This window comes from Falco biarmicus, chromosome 11, assembly GCF_023638135.1.
Source record: "Falco biarmicus isolate bFalBia1 chromosome 11, bFalBia1.pri, whole genome shotgun sequence".
NCBI lineage: Eukaryota > Metazoa > Chordata > Aves > Falconiformes > Falconidae > Falco > Falco biarmicus.
Window position 1 is genome coordinate 11,173,040 of NC_079298.1, and position 13,764 is coordinate 11,186,803.

A 13,764-nucleotide genomic window follows, 5' to 3' on the forward strand; every position below is an offset into this window, starting at 1 on the left:
ATTTCTTAACAGGCTTTTCCTTCAATATGACCAGAGTGACTATTCATTTTCCAGCTTATCGAGATGACATAGTTATAATAAACTAAGAAGTCTCAAAAAGACTCCCAAACCCAGGAAAACTAATTGTGGTGGAATTGCACAAGGATGTCTCCGTAATGAACCATATTGAAATTGCTGCTCTTTAAAAGTCAAAGGGATGTATTCTGCTCTGAAGTAAGGCACTTGTTTTTCTTAAGGTCATACAAAACAAAGCACATTATTTGAACAAATGTCAGAATAATACGTCTGTAATGAAATATAGTATTTACTCGCTTTCAGCATATGAACTGTGACAAATCTGGAAAGGGAATCAACAGTCACTGCTCTTGTTAAATGTCCTTTTAATATTACATGTTTACATTGCCGGACCCATGTGTACCTTAATGATTCTTGGAAGTACTATGACTTGGCCCAAAGGAAAGTACAAACCTAATACTTCATTCTGTGTGAATTAAATGCAGCTAATTAAAGTGAAGGAAAATTAAAAGGAATTAGGTGAAATAAAAGTGCTACTGTAAGGCTTTTATTAAATGCTTACATAGTGAACAAAGAATGTGAGGGGAAAAAATGAACCACTGATGCATTTATCTAAAAGCTGTTTACTGCAGCCTCCTGGTCGGTGAGCGAGGCACAGTCTTCAGTGCCTTACATATCCTGAGTCCCAGCTTGCAAAGGTTTGGTCCCTTTGTCATCCAGGAAGGTATCTCCTATGAAATTATCAAATCTAAAATGAGATGCCACTTGCCACATAGCACAATGGCGTCCTGCATGGATGAACAAGTTACCCATGGAAAATGTTACGGATAACGCACACATTCCACCAGTTTAGTTGAGGCTAAATAAACATTTGCTTTCTTCTCAAAGGAAGTCAAGGTCTTATAACCCACCCAGCTCCCACTGAGGTAAGTGGAAACACGAACAGATCCTGCATGGGTGTCCTGGTTTCGCCCAGGGTGAGGGGAGTAAGTGTGGTACTTCGTTGCCAGCTGGGGTTAAACCTCCACAATGGGAATAATAAAGACAGACCCTGCCAGGGAACACACAATGCCACGGAACTTGATGATGGTTACATCTCCAAGCAGAAGAGGTTAAACTTCATACTCTGAATTTTTAAAAATGTTTGTCTCCGTCATTTATTTTTGGGGGCTAATGCTGATGTACGTTCTTAGAAACGTAATTTTAAGAAGCTATTTGCATGAAGAGCCTGTGGGTAGAGATTCATGCTCAGATTAAGGGCAGGCAAGAAGCTGACAGACAGGCATGCATGTGGTCTAACAGACCAGGAAGACAGCTGACCTGCTGGGTAAGACCAACCTACAGGGTACTGTTGTTGGGATTCAAACATCCCAGTTTGATTCTGATGTCAAGAAACTTCATTCAGAAGCCAGATGTTACTTAATAACCAGGTGAGGCTTTTTATTTTCATGGAAGTGTGAGAGTAAAAGCCAAGAGGAGACAGTAAGTAGGCAAAATTGGGGGCAAGTACATCAATTTTGAAAGCTTTGTGGCACTTGAGATGGACAGTTGCTTTCATGGTAGTTACTAGGAGAGACAGAAGGGAAAATTTTATTAAAACTCACTAACATCTGTTCCTCTGAGGAACAGAAAAAGGCTGAGGGAACAGTAAGAGAGGAAGTGGCAGAGTCTAGGGGCAACTGTACAAAAGGCCAAGCACATGGGTAGGGGAGGAGGATTTAAAGTAGATGAAACAGAAGTTGGCTTGATGAAGTTGAGACAAAACATGGAATTACACAAAATTTGAAATTATTTTTTACGATATAAACCCTAAATATTTCGGTTGTTGAAACCAAAGTCTGGTATTATTGTCCTCAGGACACCTCGACTTCTTTTTTTTTTTTTTCCTTTTTTTTTCTTTTTTTTTTTCCCCCTTATTTGTTTGTTCTGACTTGGAAATAAAATACTTGCGGTGCCAACATTTCAAATGCTATGGGAATCCTGGATGCTATCCAGCTTTTGCTGCTTTTATTGTACCTTAGGTCCCACAGAACGACTATATTGCTCTTCTAACAAATTACAGTTTGTTTTTTCTGAGCAAAGCTTACCTCTCCTGGCTTTGTTAGTGAGTCAGGATTTTTACCGTAAGTGAGTGGCCATTCTGTATATACCCAGCAGAACTCTGCATTGCTTGTGATGAGGGTGACTGCACCAAAGAGGGCTAATGGGAGGGATAACAATCTCTGACAGTGGGCTTGGTGCTCACAGTGAAACATACACTGGCAAATATCACTGAACGCGCTAGTTCTATATATTTAGGTTCATTTTCTGTTCTTACTTATGCCTTCATATCTCTTACTTTCAGGTCATTTAAATAAGAGACATGTGGTGGGACTCTATCATTTAAGCAAAATTGGTATTCTGCCATCCATGAAATTGCATGGACACCTTCAACTTATCCCAAAGTGCAAATTATGTGTATTTCTCTCCTTTAAAAAGTCAATGTGAATAAATGCTTAAAAATATGGGTCACAAAAAACATTAAAAAGGATCTTTTTTTTTTTCCCTCCATGGTTCATTTTGTTATTTCCAGCTTTCCTATCCCTCCTTTACAGCAAATATATTGAGTTGGATTGTCATTGACTAAATAACGGGAGATTTGACACACCTGCCATCAATTTATTGTTTCAGTAAAGATGCTTATATATTCCTCATGTTTGCTCCTGCTGGAGTAGCTTCTTTCATATAAGCTATGCCTGTACTTCCTAGTCTGTCCACGGGAGCAAGCCCAGGAAGATGACTTGATGCATTCCCAGCCCATGACCTGTGTGACCGCATTGCTACACAGTCTTTAACCCCGCTGCCTGTAAACCCCAGCAGTGTCCGAAGCAGCCTGTTTGACTTCTCTGCCTGATGGTTTAATGACAATATTCCCCCATGCTGCAAGGTGTGCATGTTCACGCAGCACAGGGATGCATTTGGGTTTGCTGCAGGCCAAGTACAGGAAGAAACATCTCACTATCATACTTCTGGTCTCCCCTAAAATGCCAGGTGTCTGGGTTCAAGTGCACTCTGGAATATACAATGTAATTCTGGGGTTTAGCAGGACCAGAAAAGTGTGACTGCTTACTGTAAATTGCTTCTTTCTGTTAACACCCTTATATTAGCACCTAACCAGTGATCAAGCCACAGAGTCTTTGACAGCCATCCCAGGAGATTCCTGGAGTCATCATCTGGTCCAATACCCAACCCAAGCCAGGGAAACCTGTACTGTGCTTGAAGGATGTTTCTCTAACCTTAGGGACAGAGATTCCCCATCCTTTGTAGCCAGTAGCCACGGTACCTTATAGTCCAAGGTCAGTGTGGTTTACTGATGTCTAAACTAAATTGACCTTGCTGAAATAAGAAGTCCATCGCTTCCACCCTCTCCACTACTGAGAATAAATCATTCCTTTCCATTTTTGCAACAGACTTTTAAACGTCTGAAGTTTGCTTTTCTTGAGACCAAACAACTTCACACCTTCCAGCCATCCACTGTGCATCATCTCTGTAAACTTTCCTGCTCTCCCCTGGACTCCCTGCGTAATACTGCCTTCGCAACTAAGGCCTTGTAAAAGCTGAACAGAGTGAGCAGATGAAGTCCCTCATTTGTAAAGTCTGATGCTGTTGACTTGTGTTGAGTTTCTGATTTAAAATAAGCCACAGTTTTTCTTACAAAAGCTCCCTCTCAAGTTGTCTTCTAGCCTGTATTCATTCAGTTAGTTATTCCTCATGTATAACCTTGTCCTTATTGATCTGTCACCATTTTTTCATCAGGCTCTTTCTCCAATTTGTCATGCTCATTCTGAATTTTAATTCTGTCCTACAATATTTTTGTGGTCTTTTCAGCTTGATACCAATGACAGAGTCCGTGAAAATGATGAAGGGGGAGGAACAGGATACTCAGTCTGGATAACTTATTTCCTAATTCTGTCATTTATTATGAATTGTTTGGCCTCTATGAAATGCTGTTAGTAAGCTGATGCCCATATTATCAGTAAGATGTATGTATACCTATTATTTCCTAAGGTACATTGTTTATGAAATATTGAACTGTTATGAAAAATTATGAAATGTTGAAGCTGAAGGTGAAAAGAATGGTAAAATACCAGTATGGATAGATATTTTGGGTTCAGCAATCAGAGTAATACCAGCTGTTTGCAAGCCTGGAGAGCGGAAAGAGCAGTTAAAGCCTACAGAAAGGATAGTCCCCAATTTCAAATTTACTGTTTCAAAGACGGTGAACATTTGCAATTTAATCTGGAATAACAGCAGTTTGGCTCCTCAAGATGAGACGATAGCAATTCAATTAGTTAATGTGTGTGCCTACACTTAGAAACACTAGCCTAGCTTTTAATGATGTAACACCTTCCTCCAGTTCTTCATGTAAGGTGACTTGCAGACTTGTTTCTGCCTTCAGGGTTAAGAGATAAAGTGGGATCTTTTAATAATCCCAAATGGCAGGACCTGTCTGCTCTGTGCCATCTAGGAAGTCTTGATTTGCTTTTCTGGGCCTGCTCCATGTCTTGAAGATGGTGCAAGTTGCATTAGATTTTAACAAGGTAGAATAAGATGAATACGTGACGAGACCTGATCCCATCCTTATGGCGTTCGAATGTGCTGCAGTTGTTCCAAGCCTACTTGCTTCACCGGCTTTTCAAACTGCTGTTCGTATACCATTGGCTAAAAATGAATGAGGAGAAGTACATTTCCTTACTGGTTGTGCCTGAATTTATGGCTATTGAGCCTCCACCTTTCAGTTGTGATCTCTCTCATATATGTAATAACACATTTTCTGTAGGTGATGAGGTTTCTGTAACTTGTGATGAACTGCAGGCAGCAGTTTGGTTTATGTTGTAATGCTTCTTTGTGTGTACCTGAAAATGGGTCATTTTTCTCCTGCAAGAATCACAACAGGTATCTCTGCAGGGGGACAGCCATCGGTTGTACTGCACAGGGAAGGAGAGATGCTGCCATTAGGTTTACTCCGATTAAACTATTGCTGTAGCTGCAACTAACCTACCCAGATGCAGGCTCTAAGCTTGCTAGGTTAAAATTTTTCCCAGGAATAAATAAAAACGATGATGATGAGGATTGCCTCTTTAACAGACATGGGAATGGAAATTTGCAACTCGTGGGTTCTGGTTTGGGGACTGCAGAGATTGTTTCCTCGCATGACCTTTATAACAAGAGTGTCAGACTTCATCCTGTATGTATCAGACTAGTGTGGCATTGGATATTAATCCTGATAGAAAAGGATTATGTGATTTTCACAGACACTGAGACAGATTATCCTTTTTGGCCTGGCTGGAAGGCAGTGAGAGTCTCTTTCCGCAAATGCTGGCGGATAGCAGTGTTCCTGGGAGAGCAGTACCAGAATAATGGAGCATGAACAGCAGCTCTGGCTTGAACTTTGTTTTAACTTTCTATTGTTTTTGTTGTTCAAGTGTGTTGCCTTTGAGGAGCTGCTTCCTTGAGCGAGGGTGGTTGCATGGATGGCAATGGTATGGACTTTGAGAAGTCTGTTTATAAGCTCTTTGAAACACCTGATTAAAAATACTTGAAGAAACTTTTAGGATAACATCACATTAAAAAGAAGTCCTTTCACCTTGTTCCTAGCTGCCCATTCTAACATTAAAGCTTTTGCCCAATATTTTGATAAATAGTATTTTTTCCTTAGGTCTGGACACAACTGGTAATTTTGATATTTGACATGTTAAGCCCTAGTATCTCTGCTGGTTTCACACTGGATAATAAGAGAACCAGTCATGTTTTTTTCTGGTTTGATACTTGCTTCTCACCACCATCTATCCTAGGGACCACATCCCATTCTCTCACCCCCTCACTAAGTTGCCTCCCTGAGCTTCCCTGGTCTGTCCCACAGAAAAATGCTGTTTCCAGGAGCAGGCAGGAATGGCTGCTTTTTCTTGCAAGAAAAAAAATCAGGTTGCTGCTGCTATAAGCTATGTTGGCACCATTGCTTCAGGGGCTGAGGGGTCCTGATTATCTGTGTGAAAGGTTTTTGTTGTATAAGGGCTGTTCCCCACCTTCTCCAGGGAAGAGCAGTGGTCTGGGTAGAGGGTTTGGTGCTGCCCAGTGCTCACCAGCTGCACTGTGCTGTACTAGAGTAATGATATAGGACAGATCTGCACAGGGTAAACTGGTGTTGCTTCAGCCACTGCCTGGTGTATCAATTTACGATAACTGAGTCATGTGAAATACAAATATGTTAGGTTTTGATGTTTTGTTTTGGTGCAAATTACAAAGGAAATTTCAGTCATACATAAAACCTTCTGGCTAACTGGCTAAAGCCATCGGCTTATACCAGGATGCTGCAACCTGGGGCCCCTTGCTGAAGTCCATATAATTTTTTTTTATTAAAAAGTCCATATAAACTTTTCCTTTATTTTTTATAGAAACAAGCATTAAAAAATACGTGAGCAAATATGGAAGTTTAAAAATATATATTTTAAGGTCTTCTATATTTGCCTTCTGACTTCTGAGAAATTCAATACAGAGAGTATTTTCTCAGACCTTTCGGAGAGCAACCTACTCTTTCCTAAAGTAGGTAAGACCAGTTTCTCCCCAGAAATGTACATTTTTCCCTGGTGCCTTGGCAGGAGTCTCATGGAATGCACACCTAGCTTTCAGACAGCCAAAGTACAGAAAAATGAAGGGGAAAAGGAAAAAGTCCCTCTCGCCCTGATGTGAAAGCAGAAATGTTTGCACGCTATGTCAGTAGCTTCTGCTCATTAGACCTGCAAACTGCCCAGTGAAAAATGGTCTGAAAATAAATGTGCAGTGAGTCTTTCCCTTTTTTTTCTTTCCCTGAGTTATACCTTTAATTAATCTCAATCAGTTTACAAAATCCATTTTTACTCGGATTCAAAAACCACGTACTTTGACAAATAAATCTAGTAGCCTGTGTACAGTGTTTGTGATTGTTGCTGCTTAAGACCTGTCAGCAAATGTATCATTACTAATTGCCCAAGTTTCAGCAAATCAAAACACTATAAGTTTATGTTAAAGAGGGAGTTCAGCCCTTAAATTACTGCATTAGCTTTAAACTGCTTTAGTGCATCACATGGAGGCATGTCAGTTTAAATTCAAAAGTAATAATTCAAACAGTTGTCAATAATTGAAGACAGCATACATAGGGTTATTTGTTTTAATCCAGTTAGGCTTGCTCTTTTGATTTGGTTTGGTTTTATTTTTTCCCCTGTATCCCCAAATCCCTAATGGACCTAAGAGACAAGTATGTAAGCAGCAGGTGAAGGTCATTTAAAAACTTGGTCTACTTACTTCAGTAAAACCCAGGCTCAACTCAGGAGATCACGTGCAAATTGCAAACAAATACAAAAACCAGTCCAGTGACAGAAATGTGACCAAAGTATGGATTTTATTACAATAAGTGCAACCATTCCACCTCCCTTGTCTCTGCAGTAGCATGTTACATTTCATGTTACAAGCTTGCTGTGAACATTCCACATTTGTTGCCTAGTTGTTTTTTGATACTGCCTTTCCTGGGTTTGTACCCATCCTCCCCGCATCTATGCAAGTTTGTGTTGCTGCAAAGAAATGAACCGTAAAAACACTTTAGCTTGCATTGTTGCAACTATCTTGAACCAACTTAAGATCTCATTTAATCCCTTCCCTTTTCATTTAGTTTATTCTTTAAAAAAAATATGAACACAAGTGTACACTTCTTCTCATAACAAGGACATCTTTATGACTTCAAGTTGTATTTTGCAGTAATTTTAAAAGATTTTTCTCTCCTCTTTCTTTTTACATCTTTGCTGGCCATACTTCTGCCTGGTGTTTCATCTACAAGTTGCTGTGCCGTAGACCCTGTAACCCCAAAGACCTGCATCTCTCAGCAATGTACTAGCAGCCTTTAAAAAAAGCAAATCACTTTGGGAAATGCCAGATTTTCAGAATAATATAGTTATTATTTACATTGCATGCTATTGAAAGTATATCTTTAATGTTCAACAGGCAGTCATTTATTCTGGATAACTAAGGTAAAGGCAGCTCAGTGTGGTGTAGGGCTGCTGGGAAGGCTCTCGTTCACCCTGGGCATACCAAGAGTCTTAAAACAAACCTTAGAATAGTCAGCAGCCCCTTTCTCAGTTACACTGTGCTGTAAAAATAGTCACCCAGACTAGCAACCAGAAATTTGACCTTATAATGCTCTACACTAAAGCTACTCATTGTTACAATAATCTTGTTTTCCTGCTTTATTCTGTCCCCTGGATTGTTGCCTGATAGTGATGACTTTTTAGGGAGATTTTTATTGCATGTGGAAGAATATGGGTCAGATAATACTTGGAGACTGTAGCAAGAACTCTCCCTAAAGTCAGGTCTTTGCTAATACAGGGGCATAGGTGGAGAGAGAATTGCTTTGGTTTGGGTGGGAATGAAAAGAGATTGATTTTAACACTGTGGATGTTTATCACTGGAAATGATTTTTTAATGTGTCTTAGAATTCTTACCTGTCCATGAAATAGAATTGATATAATGTAAATAAAAGACAATAAATATTCAGGCCATGCTATTCCTGAATGACAGTTGATACTTTCAGTTGATTTTATGTATCCACCAGTGATAACCTGCAGATAATTTATTACAGCATGCCTTCTGAAACTATGAGGTTTTGTTAAGAAGCATTCAATTAATGAAACAGCACACCTTAGGCAAAATACCTAAAACATGTGCCACTCATCGCTCCCAAAAACTAAAATCAGTCTCTAAAAATGAGACAAGTGAAAGGCCATTACTTGTTGTACCAGGGAATAGCATATTCCTTTTAATTCAAGGGCATTCCATCTCCGGGTGCTCACTACACAAGTTACTTAAATATGGTATTTGTGAGGTTGCTTCATTGCATGACTTACACCACGTACTCACTTGCTGAAATAGGCACACAGATCAGAAACAAGTCTAGCAGGCTGTCTTCTCCACAATCAGGGAGTTTTATGAGACCTTTTTGTGGACATTACCTTCTCTATCCTGGCTTGGGACCAACAGCTACTACCAAAGTGCAACAGATTGGCTAAGAATCACTTCTCCTGCTGCTCACAACTAAACCTCCTGATCTTTGAATCCTTTTATTGCTTACCCATCTTTTCTATATTAGTGCTGAGCCTTCTGTCCCTGCTAAATCCCACATAATCCAAATCTTGTCTTTGGTACATCTCTTCTATTATCTCCTGTATCCCTTCTACTTCGTATACTCCTCCCATTTCAGCTTTGTCATCATCATCATCTTAACGTGACTACCCAATGCTTTCCTGATACAGCTTTCCAAATTTTGTTTTCCTTCTTTAAGCTTGTTTCTGAGGAGAACCACTACCTGTTCTTGCACTTCTCACCTGCGTCATCTCACAGCCAGCCTGCCGTCCTGGGCTATTTCTCAAGTCTGAAAGTGTCAACCCTCTAAATCTCAGCCTGCAAAAGCATAGTCAGATGGAAAATGTTGTGGTCTGAATATCTTTGTTAGTCATATATGTGAATCATTGCTTTTTGTCCCAGCCATGTGAGTTTCTGGTAGCTTCAGTGGGCTTACTCATGATAGCAAATGCTACATTCAATAGTAGGCATTTGCAGGATCATCCTCTATGATTGTAATCCCTTTTAGATGGGGAATGTGTCAGCATTTTATAAAGGGATGTAAAGATGTGTGCGGCCCATACAAAGTCTCTGTAATTAATGTTGCTCCATCAGTTGATTACAGGAATTTATAGATTGCACTGTGATGATAAACAGTCTGGGTAAGTTTAGTATTTATGAAGGCAGGATAGGAAGAAAAAAGGGGGAAAGCTGTGTCAAGTGTTCCTTGATGTGGTAGCTCTTTCTGTGGATACAATGTCCACCTGTTTAGAAATACTCTTGACAATAAAGAGTAGTCCCTGTGGCTTCTTTCCCAAATTCTAACTGCTACTTGTGTCTCAGACTTGTATCTCCCCCAGTCTGTGTATGTGATGTTTTGGATTTATAAGCATAGAGAACCTTCACCTGCAAATTCCACCAGGTGTTTCTCTGTGAACTTTGTGTGAGCATCAAATTGTTGAACTGTTTGACAGATTGAAAAAAACAGAGAGCGAAGCCTAAAGGATAACAATTCTCCCTTACACAATCTAGAAAACAATACTATAAAATATTACATCAGCTGCTGGTAGCTGTAGGTTTGCCTGCCTGCTAATTTACTATTGCAAGTGTTCCAGAATCCTTTGTAATCCAGCCATTGCTATTTATATTTGTAATGATTTATTTAAGCACTCTGTACACATCAGCAAAGAGTCACCAAAAAAAGCAAAATGAAGATTCGTTGGCTGAAAGTGCATGGAATAGGGAAAAATGACTCAACGATGGAACTGAGATAAAGTTTATACACAGTAAATAACTGGGGGGAAAAGGGGGGGAAAGAGCTTTATTTTCACCTCATCATACAGGAGCCAGAGCCTCTGATTTTGGCACCAGGCAGTTCCCATCAGAGGCTATTAAGAGCAGGGAAACAGGTGTCTGGTGGCCAGGGAAGGAAATGAGAAGCTGTGACACCTGAATTAAGATCATAGACCTGCTCCTGCCTTTGTGTCTGGAGAAAAGGTATTAATCGCTTGATGCCTCCATTCCTCTGCTGGCTGTGGCGGCACTCAGCTCTCAGCTGTAAAAATTTTTTTGCTTATTTATAAGATGTTTTTTCTATGGAGAACTGTAATGACGCAAGGGAACTTTATTATGTGCTGTGGAAAATGCCAAGTTAAGAAAAAACGATGAAGGATTGTGTAGTGGAGCGCAACACTTTTTAGCGTTGATTCTCTAGGTCATTCTGAAGCAGGGGTTTGAGTGGTGTCCCTTAGGATTTGCTGTTATACATGCTGAAATGATCAATCAAGGATAAAAAATGGACTGTTCTCATCTCATAGATCATTTCACAGTGAAACAGTTAAACTCCTGGCTGCTTTCTGAAAAACAGAGATCTGCATTAATAAGGTGACCTTATCAGAGCCACCCCTGGGGGGAAGGGAGGGAGAGAAAAGGTTGTGGAAAGAAAGTGAATCCTATTGTTAATCTTTTTTCAGGGAGAGTTGGATTCCTGAATGCAAATTACTTTATATTTAAATTGTGTGAAAGCACAAAAGGTTCGTGTCTGCAATTGACAGTTATTTCATTAGCTGACTCATGGAGCCTTGCAAATGGTTTCTAGTGTTAACTTTCCTCAGATTTGTTTTCTTTGTTCTGAGCAGATCTTGCAACAGTGATCATTTTGATTAATGTATTCAATGCTCTGTTTTACTTCCCGATTCATGTTTTTTGCAGCAGTCAGCACTCTGGCCTGGGTAAGGTGAGGCTAGAAGGTGGCTTCAGTGTTTCTCTAGTAGTGTCGATCTGATGGGCTGGCTTCCAGCTGGAGATGAGAGAAGCATGGAGGCCGCTGTAATGCATTTTGCATGGTAGCAACCCCAAACACAAGTTAAAACAGACTTTCATCATCAGATGTAGGATTGTCTCAGCCACATCCCTCTGTGACAGCAGGCAGGGGCTGCATGGGCTCTGTGCTGCTAGAATATCACCGTTGTATCACTGTGAGCATCCCAGGGCTAGGTACGCTGGTGGTGTGCCCCCATTCAGATAGGTTTGTGGTTCAGTGGTTCACTACATCCCAAAACTAGAGTTTGCGCACTTGTCTGTTTAAAAAGCTAACATATTAATTGAGGTATTAATTCTGGGGGGAAGGAGAATGGGCAGGTTAAAGGTTAAAATCCTATCTTGCTTCAGGCACACCAATACCAGGTGTCCAGTCTGTGCTACATATTGAGGAACCAATAACCAGTTCAGAAGAGAACAATTCCTCCTGTCCCTAAACTGATGGGCCACCTCCCCTCCAGAGGTGCTGGCCCTCCATTCGCCTCCATTCAAGGTGAGCTTCAATGAGTTGCTCAAGTTTTAGTACGTTGAACTATAGGGCAGATCCTGTCAGCCCCACCTACTGAACTAGACTGAATAGCATCATCAAAATTTACACATCAATGTAAAAAAGTTATGAAAATTGCTTGATTAATTGCTGCAGATACACATCAATAGGTAGACAAGTTGCCGGAGGCCTGCAAGCTCTTGGTATCCTCTTCCCTCTTTTCTTCTTTATTTCTTTTACTCGGCACTACATTTTTGTTCTTTTCAGAACTTTTTTGGTATTTGTTGTTGCAATCAATCTGCCATTCCCTGCTGACGCCTCTTATTGCATTGGTTTTTCAAAATCTTTCATCGGTGCCTCAAGCATTACATTGTTCCTCAATCTGCGTCAAGCTCCTAGTCCTAAAACACAAAGACCTCGGGGCTGGGCCTTAGTTTCTTCACAAGTCACTTGTCTCCATTACCCTCCCAGAGTCACAGTTTCAGGAATCTTATCATGGCAAGATCCCAGGACAAAACACTTGAGATACAAAGGCAGAGCCTCAGCAATAAAATCAGAAAACGTTCAGGCCTAACCACCTCTACAGAACATCGCTTTGAAACTGCTCTTCATATGCAGGGGTTGTGAACTCATCAGAAGACTTTTTACTCTCTCGTCAATATTTTCAAGCTATTTTCCATTTTTATAGGAGATTCAACATACAAAGGGTTTTCTGAGAAACGGTCGTGAAGATAGGAAACTTGTTTTTTTTTTTATTTCAGGTTCAGATCCTTGAATCTTTTTATCGTGATTTTACATGGTCAGCTACAAAAAAAAAAAAAAAAAGAAAGAAAAAAAAGGTTTTGAGGGTGACTATAAGGGGAGGGCTGTGAGAGAAAGCAATGGAAAGGTAGATTATTTCTTGTTTCATAAGCTGAAGTATTTTTCCTCTTCTCTCTTCTGCTTCACAACAACTATAATAGGATTTTTTTCAGCCTTTTTTCTTGGACTTTCTTACTTCTTAGCAGTAGATGTTTAATTTTAAAAAGTGAAAGACAAAAGCAGGGATAGATGGGAATGAGTATCAAAGAAGTATAACACTTGACGGACACTTGAAGCTCAAGGGAAAGGGAGTACCAGAATGACTCAAGCTATGTCAACTGAAATGAAACAGTGCTGTTCATTTTCTTTTAAAGTGTATTTTGAAGTAAAAAATCTTTAAACAAATATTTGTAGATAAAATTCCATGTAACTGCTTTTTCACACAAAATTTTCACAAATCGTTGATTTGGTACATAACTGTACAGTTTGACCAGCTGATCCGGAAAAAATTAGTCTTATCTCTTTGTCCAAATTAATCAATGACACTGAAATCATACAGATGTTCAACATGCAAAATATTACAGAGAGAAAAAAAATACTTTTTTCTGCTTATTTTTTGCTTTAAATATTTTCATGCCAAATGGTAGACTTTCAGAACACTGTGACAGAGCTGTTACTTGTGAACAACAATTTCAATGTTTTGGGTTGAGTTTTAGCTTAATGTATGAATCCCACGTTCTTGCTGTCACGAAATCTCCATTTTACCACTTTTGCAATATTGCTGGCATATGTCTCCAGCTGTCTGTTGCTGACATAGAATTGCTTGTGATTATCTGATGCTGAGCTGTTCTGCTCTGTTTTTGTGTTTTTAATCTCTCCAACAATACCTGAACATGCTGTGCAGATCATGATTATTGGGGCAGAATACAGTCGTCTTTGAAATTTACTGCCCCACACAGAAAATTGGAAATCCTTATGATCTTTATATCTGGGTTGAATATGAACTAGATTTCTTT

At 39.8% G+C, this 13,764-nt stretch overlaps 1 protein-coding gene across 7 annotated transcripts in view; it reads left to right on the top strand.

Annotated features, from left to right (window-relative positions):
• Window positions 1-13,764, top strand: part of LOC130156627 (BEN domain-containing protein 5) — a 965,146-nt gene that overhangs the window by 555,373 nt on the left and 396,009 nt on the right. The gene's annotated exons all lie outside the window — the stretch shown is intronic.